This window comes from Ursus maritimus, unplaced genomic scaffold (assembly GCF_017311325.1).
Source record: "Ursus maritimus isolate PB19 unplaced genomic scaffold, ASM1731132v1 scaffold_5, whole genome shotgun sequence".
In the NCBI taxonomy this organism is placed as follows: domain Eukaryota; kingdom Metazoa; phylum Chordata; class Mammalia; order Carnivora; family Ursidae; genus Ursus; species Ursus maritimus.
The window spans coordinates 37,458,209-37,469,939 of NW_024426663.1; the positions used below are offsets into that span (position 1 = coordinate 37,458,209).

Sequence of the window (11,731 nt, forward strand, 5' to 3'; positions counted from 1 at the left end):
TCTGTCAATTTTCCTCCAGCAGGTCGATAACATGAATGTTTCACAAGCAACTTTAAAATGCATTAGTCATTTTGGGATCCATTTCTTCAGTGTTCTTGCTGGTCCTTTTGACCGTGCAGCGGCAGTTGGGCTGTGAGCACAAAATAACGTTTCCAGGTAAGAGGACAGACCTACATGTGCTCAGCAGCAGGGACCACAAGTAAATTCTAATTTGCTTCCAGTTTAAACACAGCAGGCTGAGTGAGTGGGAATAAAGTCACAAAAGTTTCCATGTGTGTACATGCGTGTTGTACACTTAGCCTCAAATACATGCACTGATACTTATGTTTTGTATTGCTTCTTTCCTTGAAGAGGAAGGAAAATGAAATTTGTATTTATTGTGTATTCATTATGTCAGCCTCTGTGCTAGCCCTAAGGATAGCAGTCTAGTGCTATGGCATGTGGCCTCTGAAGTCAGACTGCCGTGGTTGAAATCCTGGGTCTGCTGTCACTAATCATGTGACACTGGACAAGAACTGAACCCCTCCAAGCTTCCCTTTTCTCATCTATTAAACATAGATACTAATAGAACTTATTTCAAAGCGTTATTGGAAGGATTCAATAAGTATAAAGTGCTTAGCACGTGGCAATTTGCAATAGATGAGGCTATAATATCTCATTTAGCACAATAATAATCCTATGAGGTACAAGCATTAGCCCCATTTTATAGATGTGAGAACAGAGCCTAAGTAAAATGAACTAAATTCCCCACCATTTTAAAACTAGCAATGATCTCTCCTAGGAAAAAAATTAAAAGAATGAACAATGATATTCCTTAAGGGAATGGTAGCTGCTGTAACAAATAAACCTCAAGTTTGTAAAAGCCCAAACACAGTAAAGATTTATTTCTCTCATGTAACACTTTACGGTGGGTTCCTAGTTGGTAAATAACTCTCTCTCTGTCAAGACTCATACATCCAACTTTTTCCATTTTGAAGTGCTGCTGTCCCCTAGAACCTTAAAGCCCCTCATGTCGAGCTAGCACAAGGGGAAAGAAAACATGGAAAAGGTATAATGACTTCTTAAAATCCTGGGCTCAGAGTAATCCATGACTTCTGCTGGCATTCCATAAATAAGAGCCAACCATATGGCCACACCCAGGTGCAGAGGGCGCTGGGAAGTACAGTCCCTAGCCAGGTAGCTATTTCCCATGAAGGCCTTATCCAACGGTGGCGGGAATACAATGTCAACATAATATAGCATTCATTCCTTGCTGCCACTGGGTCAAAGGATAGCATCTTCAAGCATGAGGCACATTACTTGATTTGGAGGGTTTCTTTTATTCTCCTTCTATTCCACAAAATTTCTCCAAATTAAAACATCACTCCTCTTCTACCTATCATTGTCCTTATTTCTTACCAAAGGAATTTTAGATCTATCTCCTTCAGGGTCGTAAACAACTACCCTCATGAGTCAAGGTAATGGTGCTATGCTAAGTCTGATGGAGAAAAGAGCAAGAGGAATCCGGCCAATTCAACTGATAGCCTGAAGCTTGTTGTTTTGTTATGTGTGTGTTTTCTGGGCTTCAAATATTGATAAGGGCCATGAAATGAGTCCATCTTTTAAAACATCAAAGCCCTGTTCTGATAGCGAACTAAAGGGGTTCTGCATTGAATAGCTAGTGTTAAAACAGAGAAAAACCATACTAAATGCCTGCAAGTGGAATTCAGTTAAATGAATAATTAAACAAGACCACACACATAATCAATGACCCTGTTTCAGTTATCTATTGCTGTGTAAGGAACTGCTTCAGAACAGTGGATTTAAACAAGAACCATTGTATTACCCTCATGATTCGGTGAGTTGACTGGACTCATCTGGGCAGCTCTGCTCTGCGTGATGTCAGCTGGGGCTGCACTCATCCTGGGGCATGATTAAGCTGGATCATCCAAGTTGGCGCCCTCATAAGAACGGGTGCCTTGGTGGGGACAGCTGGAAGACTGGGGACAGCTGGATCACTGGGACAGTTGGCACCTCTTTATCTTCCCATGTAATCTCAAGGCCTGTTCCTTTCCATATGCACTCTCCACAAGTTCTCTCCAGTAGGGTAGACACACCTCTAATACGGCAGCTCTGGATTCCCAAAAGGAAAGAAGCAGAAGCCGCCAAGTCCTACTAAGACTTCGTCCCAGGACTAGCATAAGGTCATTTCTGCCAAATTCTATGGTCCAAGTGGGGCAAAGGTCCAGCCCTGGTTCAATGGGCTGGAAACAAAAAGGTGTATACTAGAAGGTGTGGTTCTCTGGGCACCATTTAAGGGGTTTTTACCAAATCCCTAGCTCACCAGTAAGAATAAGCACCATGCCAGACCCAAAAGCAGTCAGCATGGCCTGATAAGAAATTCGATGTACTTGGCCTCTCATCTTTTTTCTCTTCAATTCATTTTTTCCTGGGAATCTGTTTTACAGGGGGGTGTTGCCATTCCACAGCATTCCTGACCTCAGAGTGAGCAAAGGCCAAGAGCAGCCATTTGTGATCAAACAACTTAATTCCATTTATAGATGGTTCTCTCACTGTTCCACTTTCAGATAACTGAAGAGCTGGCATGAGCAGATCAGAGGAAAATAGAACTAGAGATGAGGAGGGGCAGACAATCATCCCATAACAAATGGGCCGGCAGTGGAGCAACAGCCACGGAGCGATGTTAGATGCTGGGAGAGTAGTTAGGGTGCGCCTTTGTAATCCATGTAAGACTCAGTGATTTGGGGATCTCATTTAAGAATTTAAGAAACATTTGTAACTTATAATCCATAGGATTTGATGACCAGTGGCTTTAAGAAGGAAGGGAGAAGAACTCGAGTGTGGGGCTTGAGTGGCTGGATGACTGAGTTGCATCGGATACCAAGAAAAGAAAGAGAGTAGGAGGAGTGTTTGGGGGTAAATGATGGAGATTTCACTTTTGAACACACAGAATTTGGGTGTTTGTAGGAGATCCAATGAAGGTGAACAGTGGGCAATTGGATATGTTTCTGTGGTGGGTATTTGTTTTCCTTCCTTTTACTTTCCTTTCCCTTTCCTCCTTATTTATTCTTATTGCCCATGTTTCCTGCTTTGTATAGAGGGAAATTCCCCAATGAATGAGTCCCACTGAGAGACAGCCCACATCCCAGTATAAAATCTTAAAGGGCCAGATTTTGCTTTCTGGTAGTGCAAACTGTGGTGTCCAGTGCTTGGGGCAGCAGGGAACTTCCTAGACTCATGACACTCCTTAGCTTTGGCTTCCCTTTCTTCTAGCCCATTTGCTGAGTCTTGCTCTTTAGCTTTTCTGAAAATTCTGGGAGCTACACAATATGTTTTTGATAATTTACATTTTGCCTGAGTGACCCTCTGTAGCTTGCAGCTCGGATCCCTGGCCAGCTTATAATCTGGAACCTGAAGGAGGGACTAGGGATTCATCAGAGAAAAGGTGGAGGTAGAAGCCACAGGGGTGAATGAGACTATCCAGAGTCCACAGAGAAAGGGTCAGGGTAAAAAAAGAAGTGGGTTGAGGACAGGGCCCTGAGGAATAGTTACAGGGAAAGGCTGGGCAGAGCAGAATGCGAACATCGTGCCCCTGAGGGTAGACACCTCAAGGACTATTTCCTCTGCCAGTTTCTGCAGAGTGTAATCATCTAGGGCACAGTGGAGTCAGGTGTCAGGGGTGTTTAGGACTCAGCATTCCGCTAATAGGACAGATCTGTTGCTATGACAGGTCAGAGAAACCATGAAAGCCATCAAGGGCAATGGACAGACTTGGAAGCACAAGGCCGACATCAACAGTCAGACAACGAGCAACCAGGGACCTGGAAAGGCAGAAAGGCTGAGGCACAGCTAAAAGGTCGAGGCTCAGAGATGTCTAGAGTCCAGAGTTAGGGAGAATGCACTGGAGGACATACCAAGAAAGAGGCTGCTCCCAAGGCAGAAGTCATTTGCCATCCTGTCCTTTCACACTTGAGACCACCGGCTCTGGGGTACCTGGTCCAGGCCTTAAGGTCTGTCTGTATAGCCAGAGAAAGAATAGAGTCCCACAGCGTGTGGCATTTATCACTGAAGAGGAGCAGGAGTGCTAGGTCTCCTGGGAAGTTCTCACTCCAGGCAGCAAAATGACTGGGTGGTTTAAATTATGAAAAGGTGTTATCCAAATTAGAACCAAGTAATACATGCTATTTCTGGATGCGCATTTATCCCTGGCATCAGGAGCTACTAAGGGTGGGGAGCTCTATTGGCCAGCACCTCCCCATGCTGCACTATCTGCTGCAATCGCCGCCTCTCCCGCTGAGGGGTGCTCTGTTGCGTAGGAGGCACGCATTCGTTACAAGCTGGTACTGCATGATTTAGCCTTGCGGTACACAGCGTCTTGGGCTTTAATTGAACGTCTCAGTCTTTTCGACAAGGCTGAAGCATCTCACAGCATTTCATGTCTCTTGTCCTTCCCCAGAGTCACCCACAAAACACTAACAGATGCAAGTATTTGGTAGGTGACCTAGATGGCTTATATATAGAAATCAACACAAAACTTTTATGCCTAACACTTTGGATCAATCCTAACCATAGGACATAGTGTGTTTTCCTTAGCACAGTCTTTTCTTCTTTGCTCTAGTGCTCTTCAGAAAAGAACCTGGACACTGAAATGTGAGGATATAACGGCAGGGGGTGACTTCAGTTATCTGATATCTATGAAGCCTGGCCAGTTGACTCGTCCTTCAGACGATACGGAAGCTTCAGACACAGCTTCTACTTTGCGAGCGATTTTGGGATCCCGTTAGCCACTTTAATGGCCTAAATGGCATTTTAATTAGCTGCTCTAAATGACTTTGCTTTTTTTACTAAAGGTAGTATTTTCATTTAAAAATATGAGTCGCTGGTGTTTCCTTTTAAAAGATGGCTATGTTTAGTACACAGGAAAATGAGTATATATTTGCAGACGTTTTACTCAATCATTTCTGTATCTCAGATTGATTTTTGGAATATGAATGCTTCAATTCTTTTGTGGGTTCAATGGTGTCATATCAAGACTTATTACATTTTTCCTGGTTCTAAAATACCGTTAATTCTTCCACAGGCTTCCCATAGCTCCAGTTTATTTCTGGTACCTACAACAAGTCCACCAGCTGTGTTTATGATTATACACAATTTTAGAAAGGAGACTTGACTTAGTACATTGTGTGCTGAAAGAAAAAAAAAAAGACACTTACCCTGGATATACATTTCCCTTTCTGCCTATGATGCTTCTGCCAAAACCATCGGCCATGGCCTCACAGAATGCCTTTTCACACAGCATTGCTTCTGATCAAGGAAGTCACTTCAGAGCAAATGAAATGTGGCAATGGGTCTGTACTCATGGAATTCACTGGTCTCACCGTATTTCCCTCCATCCTGAAGCAGGTGGCTTGATAGAACAGTGGAAGGGCTTTTTGAAGACTTGGTTATAACACTAGCTAGCTAGATGATATTATCTTGTGGGGCTGGGTCAAGGTTCTCCAAGAGGCTGGACATATTCTATATAAATGTCTAATATATGATATTTTTTGTTCTATAGACAAAATTTAGAGGTCCAGGAATTGGAGATAAAAATGGGATTGGTACCTTTCAGTATTACCCCAAAAGACTGACGAACAGAAGTTTTGTCTTCTGTCCCTACAATACTATGTTCTGCTGCTGGTCTAGACATTTTTATTCCCGCAGGAGGAACACTTCCACCAGGAGGCATAATAATTATTCCCCTGAACTAGAAGTGAAGACTGACACCCACTTACTCTGGCCTCCTTGTGCCTCTAAATCAACAAGCAAAAAAGCAACTTACTGTGCTGGCTGGGATGACGGATCCTGACTACCAAGGATCAAGTGGACCGCTCCTCTTCAATGGAGGTAAGGAAGAGTGCCTGGAATAAAAGAGATCCCTTAGGATATCTCTTAGTATTACCATATGCTGTGATGAAAGTCAATGCAAAACTCTAACAACCCAACCCAAGAAGGACTTCTAAAGGCTCAGGTTCTTTAGGATTCTGCAGGAATGAAGTTTTTGGTCATCCCACCAAGCAAAGAACTATGACCAAATGAGGTGCTCACTGAGAGTGAAGGTAAAGTAGAATATTCTAAATATCAGCTACAACTTTGTGACCAGTTACGGAAACAAGGACTATAACTGTTATGAGTATTTAGTTATGAATATATGTGTGTATGTAAATTGTTATGATATAGCAAATATCTCTGTCACCTTTCTTCTCTTATCCCCTTATCATGCAATATAAGATACGGTGACGTTATTTCATAGTATTTAATAATTTCTAACTTTACATCATAATATTTCAGTTACAGGATATCAAAGAGAAGAACAAACATCACCAAGAACTGTGCATCATTTTCTGGGGAAAGGGTAGTGCAGTTTTGATTGCATACGGGATAGTTGTGTCATGAGAAGCCTAAGTATGACCCTATGATTATCTTTATATGGAGATTAAACATGATTTAAAAAGATGAATATGGGTGCTAAACTGACAAAAGGTAGACTTGAGATGGTATGTGCGTCCAAGTGGGTGGACCACGGTGCTCAGATATTTGGTCAAATATTAGTCTGGGTGCTTCTGTGAGCCTGTTTTTGGATGAGATTAACATTAAAGTTGGCAGACTTTGAGTAAAGCAAATTACCCACCAAAATGTGGGTGAGCTTCATCCAGTCAGTTAAAGGCCTGAATAGAACAAAAGACTGACTGCCCCTGAGCAATAGGGAAGTCTGCAGCAGATTGCCTTTGGTTTTGTTTTGTTTTTTTGTTTTTGGTTTTTTTATTATTACGTTTTGTTAGTCACCATACAGTACATCATTAGTTTTGATGTAGTGTTCCATGATTCATTATTTGCGTATTAAGGAGGGGACGTATTGCATGGAGCACTGGGTGTTATAAGTAGATTGTCTTTGGACTTGAACTGCAACACTGACTCTTCCCTGAGTCGCCTGTCTGACGGCCCAGGCTGCAGATTTTGGACTAGCCACCTTCCATAACTTTGCGAGCCAAATTTCTTAAACAAATATGCTATTGGTTTTGTTTCTCTGGAGAACTCTAACACACCAGATGATTAGATTATTTGTTAATGGCTGCCATGAGGGCTTGAGTTAGCATGTTGTATTAATGGGATATGCAGACTTTGGGTTCTGAAACCTGGTTGACCTATCTAATCAGCCCTGAATCTTGATACCCATTCACAGAAAGCCTACATAAAATACAATATATTGAACTTAAATATGAAAAATACTGAACTTAAAAAAATTACTAAAACTGCAGTACAGAGAAATAAAATTGTAGAAAAGTAGAAGAAAAGTAGAACTAGAGATTAATGGACACAAGGGACCTATGTGGCTCAGTCATTTAAGCATCTGCCTTCGGCTCAGTTCATGATCACAGGGTCCTGGGGTTGAGTTCCGTGTCGGGTTCCCTGCTCGGCAGGGAGTCTGCTTCTCCCTCTGCCTACCACTCCCCCTGCTTGTGCTCTCCCTTTCTCTCTCTCTCTCTCTCTAATAAATAAAATCTTTAAAAAAAAAAAGATATAAGGGATAGATTGAAAAGTCCACTTATGTCCAACGTAAGTTCCAGAATAAAAGTCTAGAGCAAAGACTGGCAAATTTTTACAAACAGTAAATCATTTAGGCTTTGTGGGCCATATAATCTCTGTCACAAGTACTCAAACCTGCAGTTAAAGTACAAAATCAGCCATACACAATATGTAAAAAAATGGGCATAGCTGTGTTCCAATAAAACTTTATTTGCAAACACAGGCAATAGCCAGATTTGCCCACGAACTGTAGTTTACTGACCATTGGTCCAGAGATACTGGATGAAAGCCAATATGTGAGACCAGAGTAGATAATTTTCCTGAAGTTTTAAACTCTTGATCTTTAGGCTGAATAAGTGTACTGAGTTTCAAGCAAATTAAATAGAAACAAATTTAAATAAAGTACACTGAATCACATTGTAATAAAATTTCAGAATTCAAGGATTGAGGGAAAAGCTTTATAATCAACCAGGGAGAACAGAGTATCTACAATTGAACAGCTGATAGCACATTTCTCATCACTAACATATAGAATCCAAAAAACAAGAGGATCAAATCAGAGAGCTGAGCAAAAATAAAAGACAACCCACAATTCGATACCCAAAAGAACTATCATTCAAGAGTGAGGCCAAATTAAAGATATTTTGAAACAAATACTGAAAAAAAGTATATGATTCACATACCCTCAGGGAAAGGACTAGAGGAAAGTGTACTTCAGAAAGAAGAAAAGTGAACCCAAAAAGAAGGAGCTGGGTGCAATGATGAGCAAAGAGACCCGTTTTCAGTGGGTAAATTAAATATGCTTTAATAATAATAAATGATGTTGAAGTTCTTAAAAATACGATGGAAACACAATACTGGGCAACAATAATTTAGATTTTAAGTCTGGTGTGCATGTTAAAATTTTTAAAGAAAAAAAACCCCACAAGAATATAAATGAAACGTTTAACTTCCGAAACCAGTAAAAGGATTAAAAGTTAACTTTTAAGTTGCAATCCAACAGGAGTCAAAAAAGAAAACATTAGAGAGAAAAGCCAAAGAATAATCAATGGAAAACACATAATAACAGGTAGGAATCAATTCAAATATACAGGAATTTGCATCAAATGTAGATGGGTTAAACTTCTCTGTTTAAAAGGCAGGAGTACTCAGGTTATGGTTTTTTTTTTTTTTTTTTTTTTAAAGATTTTATTTATTTGACAGAGAGACAGCCAGCGAGAGAGGGAACACAAGCAGGGGGAGTGGGAGAGGAAGAAGCAGGCTCATAGTGGAGGAGCCTGATGTGGGGCTCGATCCCATAACGCCGGGATCACGCCCTGAGCCGAAGGCAGACGCTTAACCGCTGCGCCACCCAGGCGCCCCTCAGGTTATGTTTTTAAAAATATCATAATTAAATCCAATTATAAGCTATTAAAAAGAGTCATGCCTAGAACTTAACAACACAGAAAGTTTAAAAAGATGGAAATGATATACTAGGAAAATGTAATAGAAAAGACTGATAACAAAGCTGTTGTCAGACAAAATAAATTTTAAGGTGGTAACATTAGGGATAAAACAGGCCATTAAGGTCTGATAAAAGAAAAAATGTAAACAAAATGTTAAAAAATGTTTAATTAATATGCATCTAACAACACAGTCTCAATATATACAAAGGAAATTTAGACTGAATTATCAGGAGATGGTGCTATGGACAGATGGTTGTGTCCCCTCAAAAGTTCCAGGTTGAAACCCTGCCCCTCAATGTGATGCTATTTGGAGGTGGAGCCTTTGGGTGGTAATTAGGTTTAGAAGAGGTCATGAATGGGGTGTGCGAGATGGGATTAGCAACCTTAGATGAGACCAGAGAGCTAGCTCTCTTTCTCTCTTAATCTTGTGTACATACTGTAAGAAGGCAACTGCCTGCAAACCAGAGAAAGGCCCCTCACCAGACAATGCATCTGCCGGCACCTCAATCTTGGGACTTCCCAACCTCCAGAACAATGAGAAATGAATATGGGTTGTTTAACGCACCCAGTCTATGGTATTTTGTAATAGCAGCTGAACTCAGACAGATGGAGAGAGCTAATTATTTCAGAAAGACTATCAGTTGACAGCGTCTTTGTGGGATCACTGTTCATCAAGAGTTTAATTTTCTTCAGTTCAGGAAGGGTGCTAGGAAACTGATTCATAAAGCATGACCAAGAATAAAACGCATTTATAGTCTATGATTTGTACAGGTGTGTTTGTTTTCATGCAATCACTACCCGTACTCCCCTTGTTGCTTGTTCCCTTGTTATATCACCAACCAAAGACTGTAGGAGGCCTTCATTTATATTTGGCTTACATTTATCTACAAAGGAAAACTAGCTAATAAAGTAAAGAAGACAAAAATTTATGAACAAGGAATTAATTAAAGGGGAAAATGCCATGAGGAGCCAGGAGGGGATGAGAAATACCTCAGGTAGCAAGGTTAGCTTTGAACAGGTAGAAGGACAGCTCATCCACGAAAAGAAGGGGAAGGATGTGTGTGCACCCAGAGTTTATTTATGGAATGGGGTGGGGCAATCAGTTGAGGGCATTCCCACCTGTCAACTGTATTTGCTTGCAAGTTCTCCAGAGGATATAAATTCCAAGAGGGCAGATAATTGTCTACCTTGCTACCACTACAACCTCAATACCTGAACAGGGCCAGGTACATATAAATGCATGGTAATTATTGGGTAATACATTAACAGAGCTGTTGAATACTGTGATGTGATGGAGGGTGAGAGAGGACAGAACAGAGAACTCGGGAAGTGAGCAAGTTAGCAGTCAGTGGGTGATGGGGTTTTGCAGATGAGCCAAGAACTGAATGCATCTCTCAAATCAAAATTTGGTGGCAGGGACAGGGTCAGGGAGCGAGCATGGGAACGGAGCATCTGCGTACAACAGGAATCAAAATCTTTGAAATGAGAAGTGCCAGAAGGCACTTTCAAGGACCCCTTCAGACACATCATGTTAGAGCCAGAGGGGCCAAGGGAGCACTTAACCCGAATGTGGAACCACATTAACCAGAAGCTAATGCAGTTGTCTCATAAAGCCAATGAAACGTGAAGCAGGGCTCAAGGGAGCCTGAAGATGTCTGGGGAGGTGTATGAGCCATCATTGGAGTCTGGGATTTCAGGCTGAGACAGTATCTTTCATCCCATGTACATGTCCGAATTGATATTCAACAACCTTTTTTAATATTCTGTATTGAATCATTAAGACTTGTCCTTACACCTCTCCATTTCCAAGATTACAGAGTATCTATCGACAACAACAGGTGTTTTTGTGTTGATGGGTTCCTTTGAAGGGAATCACCTAAAACCTTTTCTGAAATTAAGAAACACTTCAGTCTCTGCAGTACTGCCATTAACAAATCATTTCCCAGACAGACTAACTCGTGGGATGATTTTCCCAGATGTCGACTTCTCCCTATCTTTAAGGAGCAATTTCAAAGGGTGACATTCTTTTAACTTATCAGAAATAAGTATGTCATTCTGGACAGGTTTAGAATCTAAAAACATCTTCATTTTCATTTTTTTCTCAGACCCTGAAAAATCCAGTTTGGTGTTGCTACCCAATGGCCACATTTCAATTACTTTTCTTTAATGATAAACTTTTTACAAAATTAGGTATTTCCCTGATAGAATACCCTGCACCAGAATGACATACTATAGAACTTGACAAATCTAAGAGAAATGGCTATTTTTAACCCACAAACAAGTTTATAATTGGCTTCTTGTTAAGAAGTATACAGTATTAGGCCATCTTTTTTAGAAACAGATGTTAGTTTTCAAAAAAAAAAAACAATTACATTAGTTTTTGATTAGCAGCTGAACACTTTCCAGAGGCAGTATCGACTTTACCAACAGGATAGATTTGGGCAACTGGCATTGTCTTTGTCATAATGCACAGTTATAATAAATAGAAGGGACCCAAAATAGCCCAAGGAATCAAAAATAATACATTTCTCTTATGTATCTAAAGTGTCCTCAAATTATATCATCATGATGGCTTTATCCTCAAATTGGCTCTCTCCATGTGGGAAAGATGCCCCCAGTAGCTCCAGGTTTACACTGTGTTTTGGCTTCCAATGCCAGTAAAAAGAAAGAGATCCCCCTCCCCCCGCAACATCCATAGCAATCACTGAAAATACTATGGT

At 40.9% G+C, this 11,731-nt stretch overlaps 1 long non-coding RNA gene across 2 annotated transcripts in view; it reads right to left on the reverse strand.

Annotated features, from left to right (window-relative positions):
• The window catches only part of LOC121100714, a 255,288-nt gene that overhangs the window by 50,446 nt on the left and 193,111 nt on the right, over positions 1–11,731 (reverse strand). For both annotated transcript variants that reach the window (XR_005832479.1, XR_005832478.1), the window contains one exon: positions 5,822–5,900. This is a non-coding gene — a long non-coding RNA (uncharacterized LOC121100714). The remainder of the gene's footprint in view (positions 1–5,821; positions 5,901–11,731) is intronic.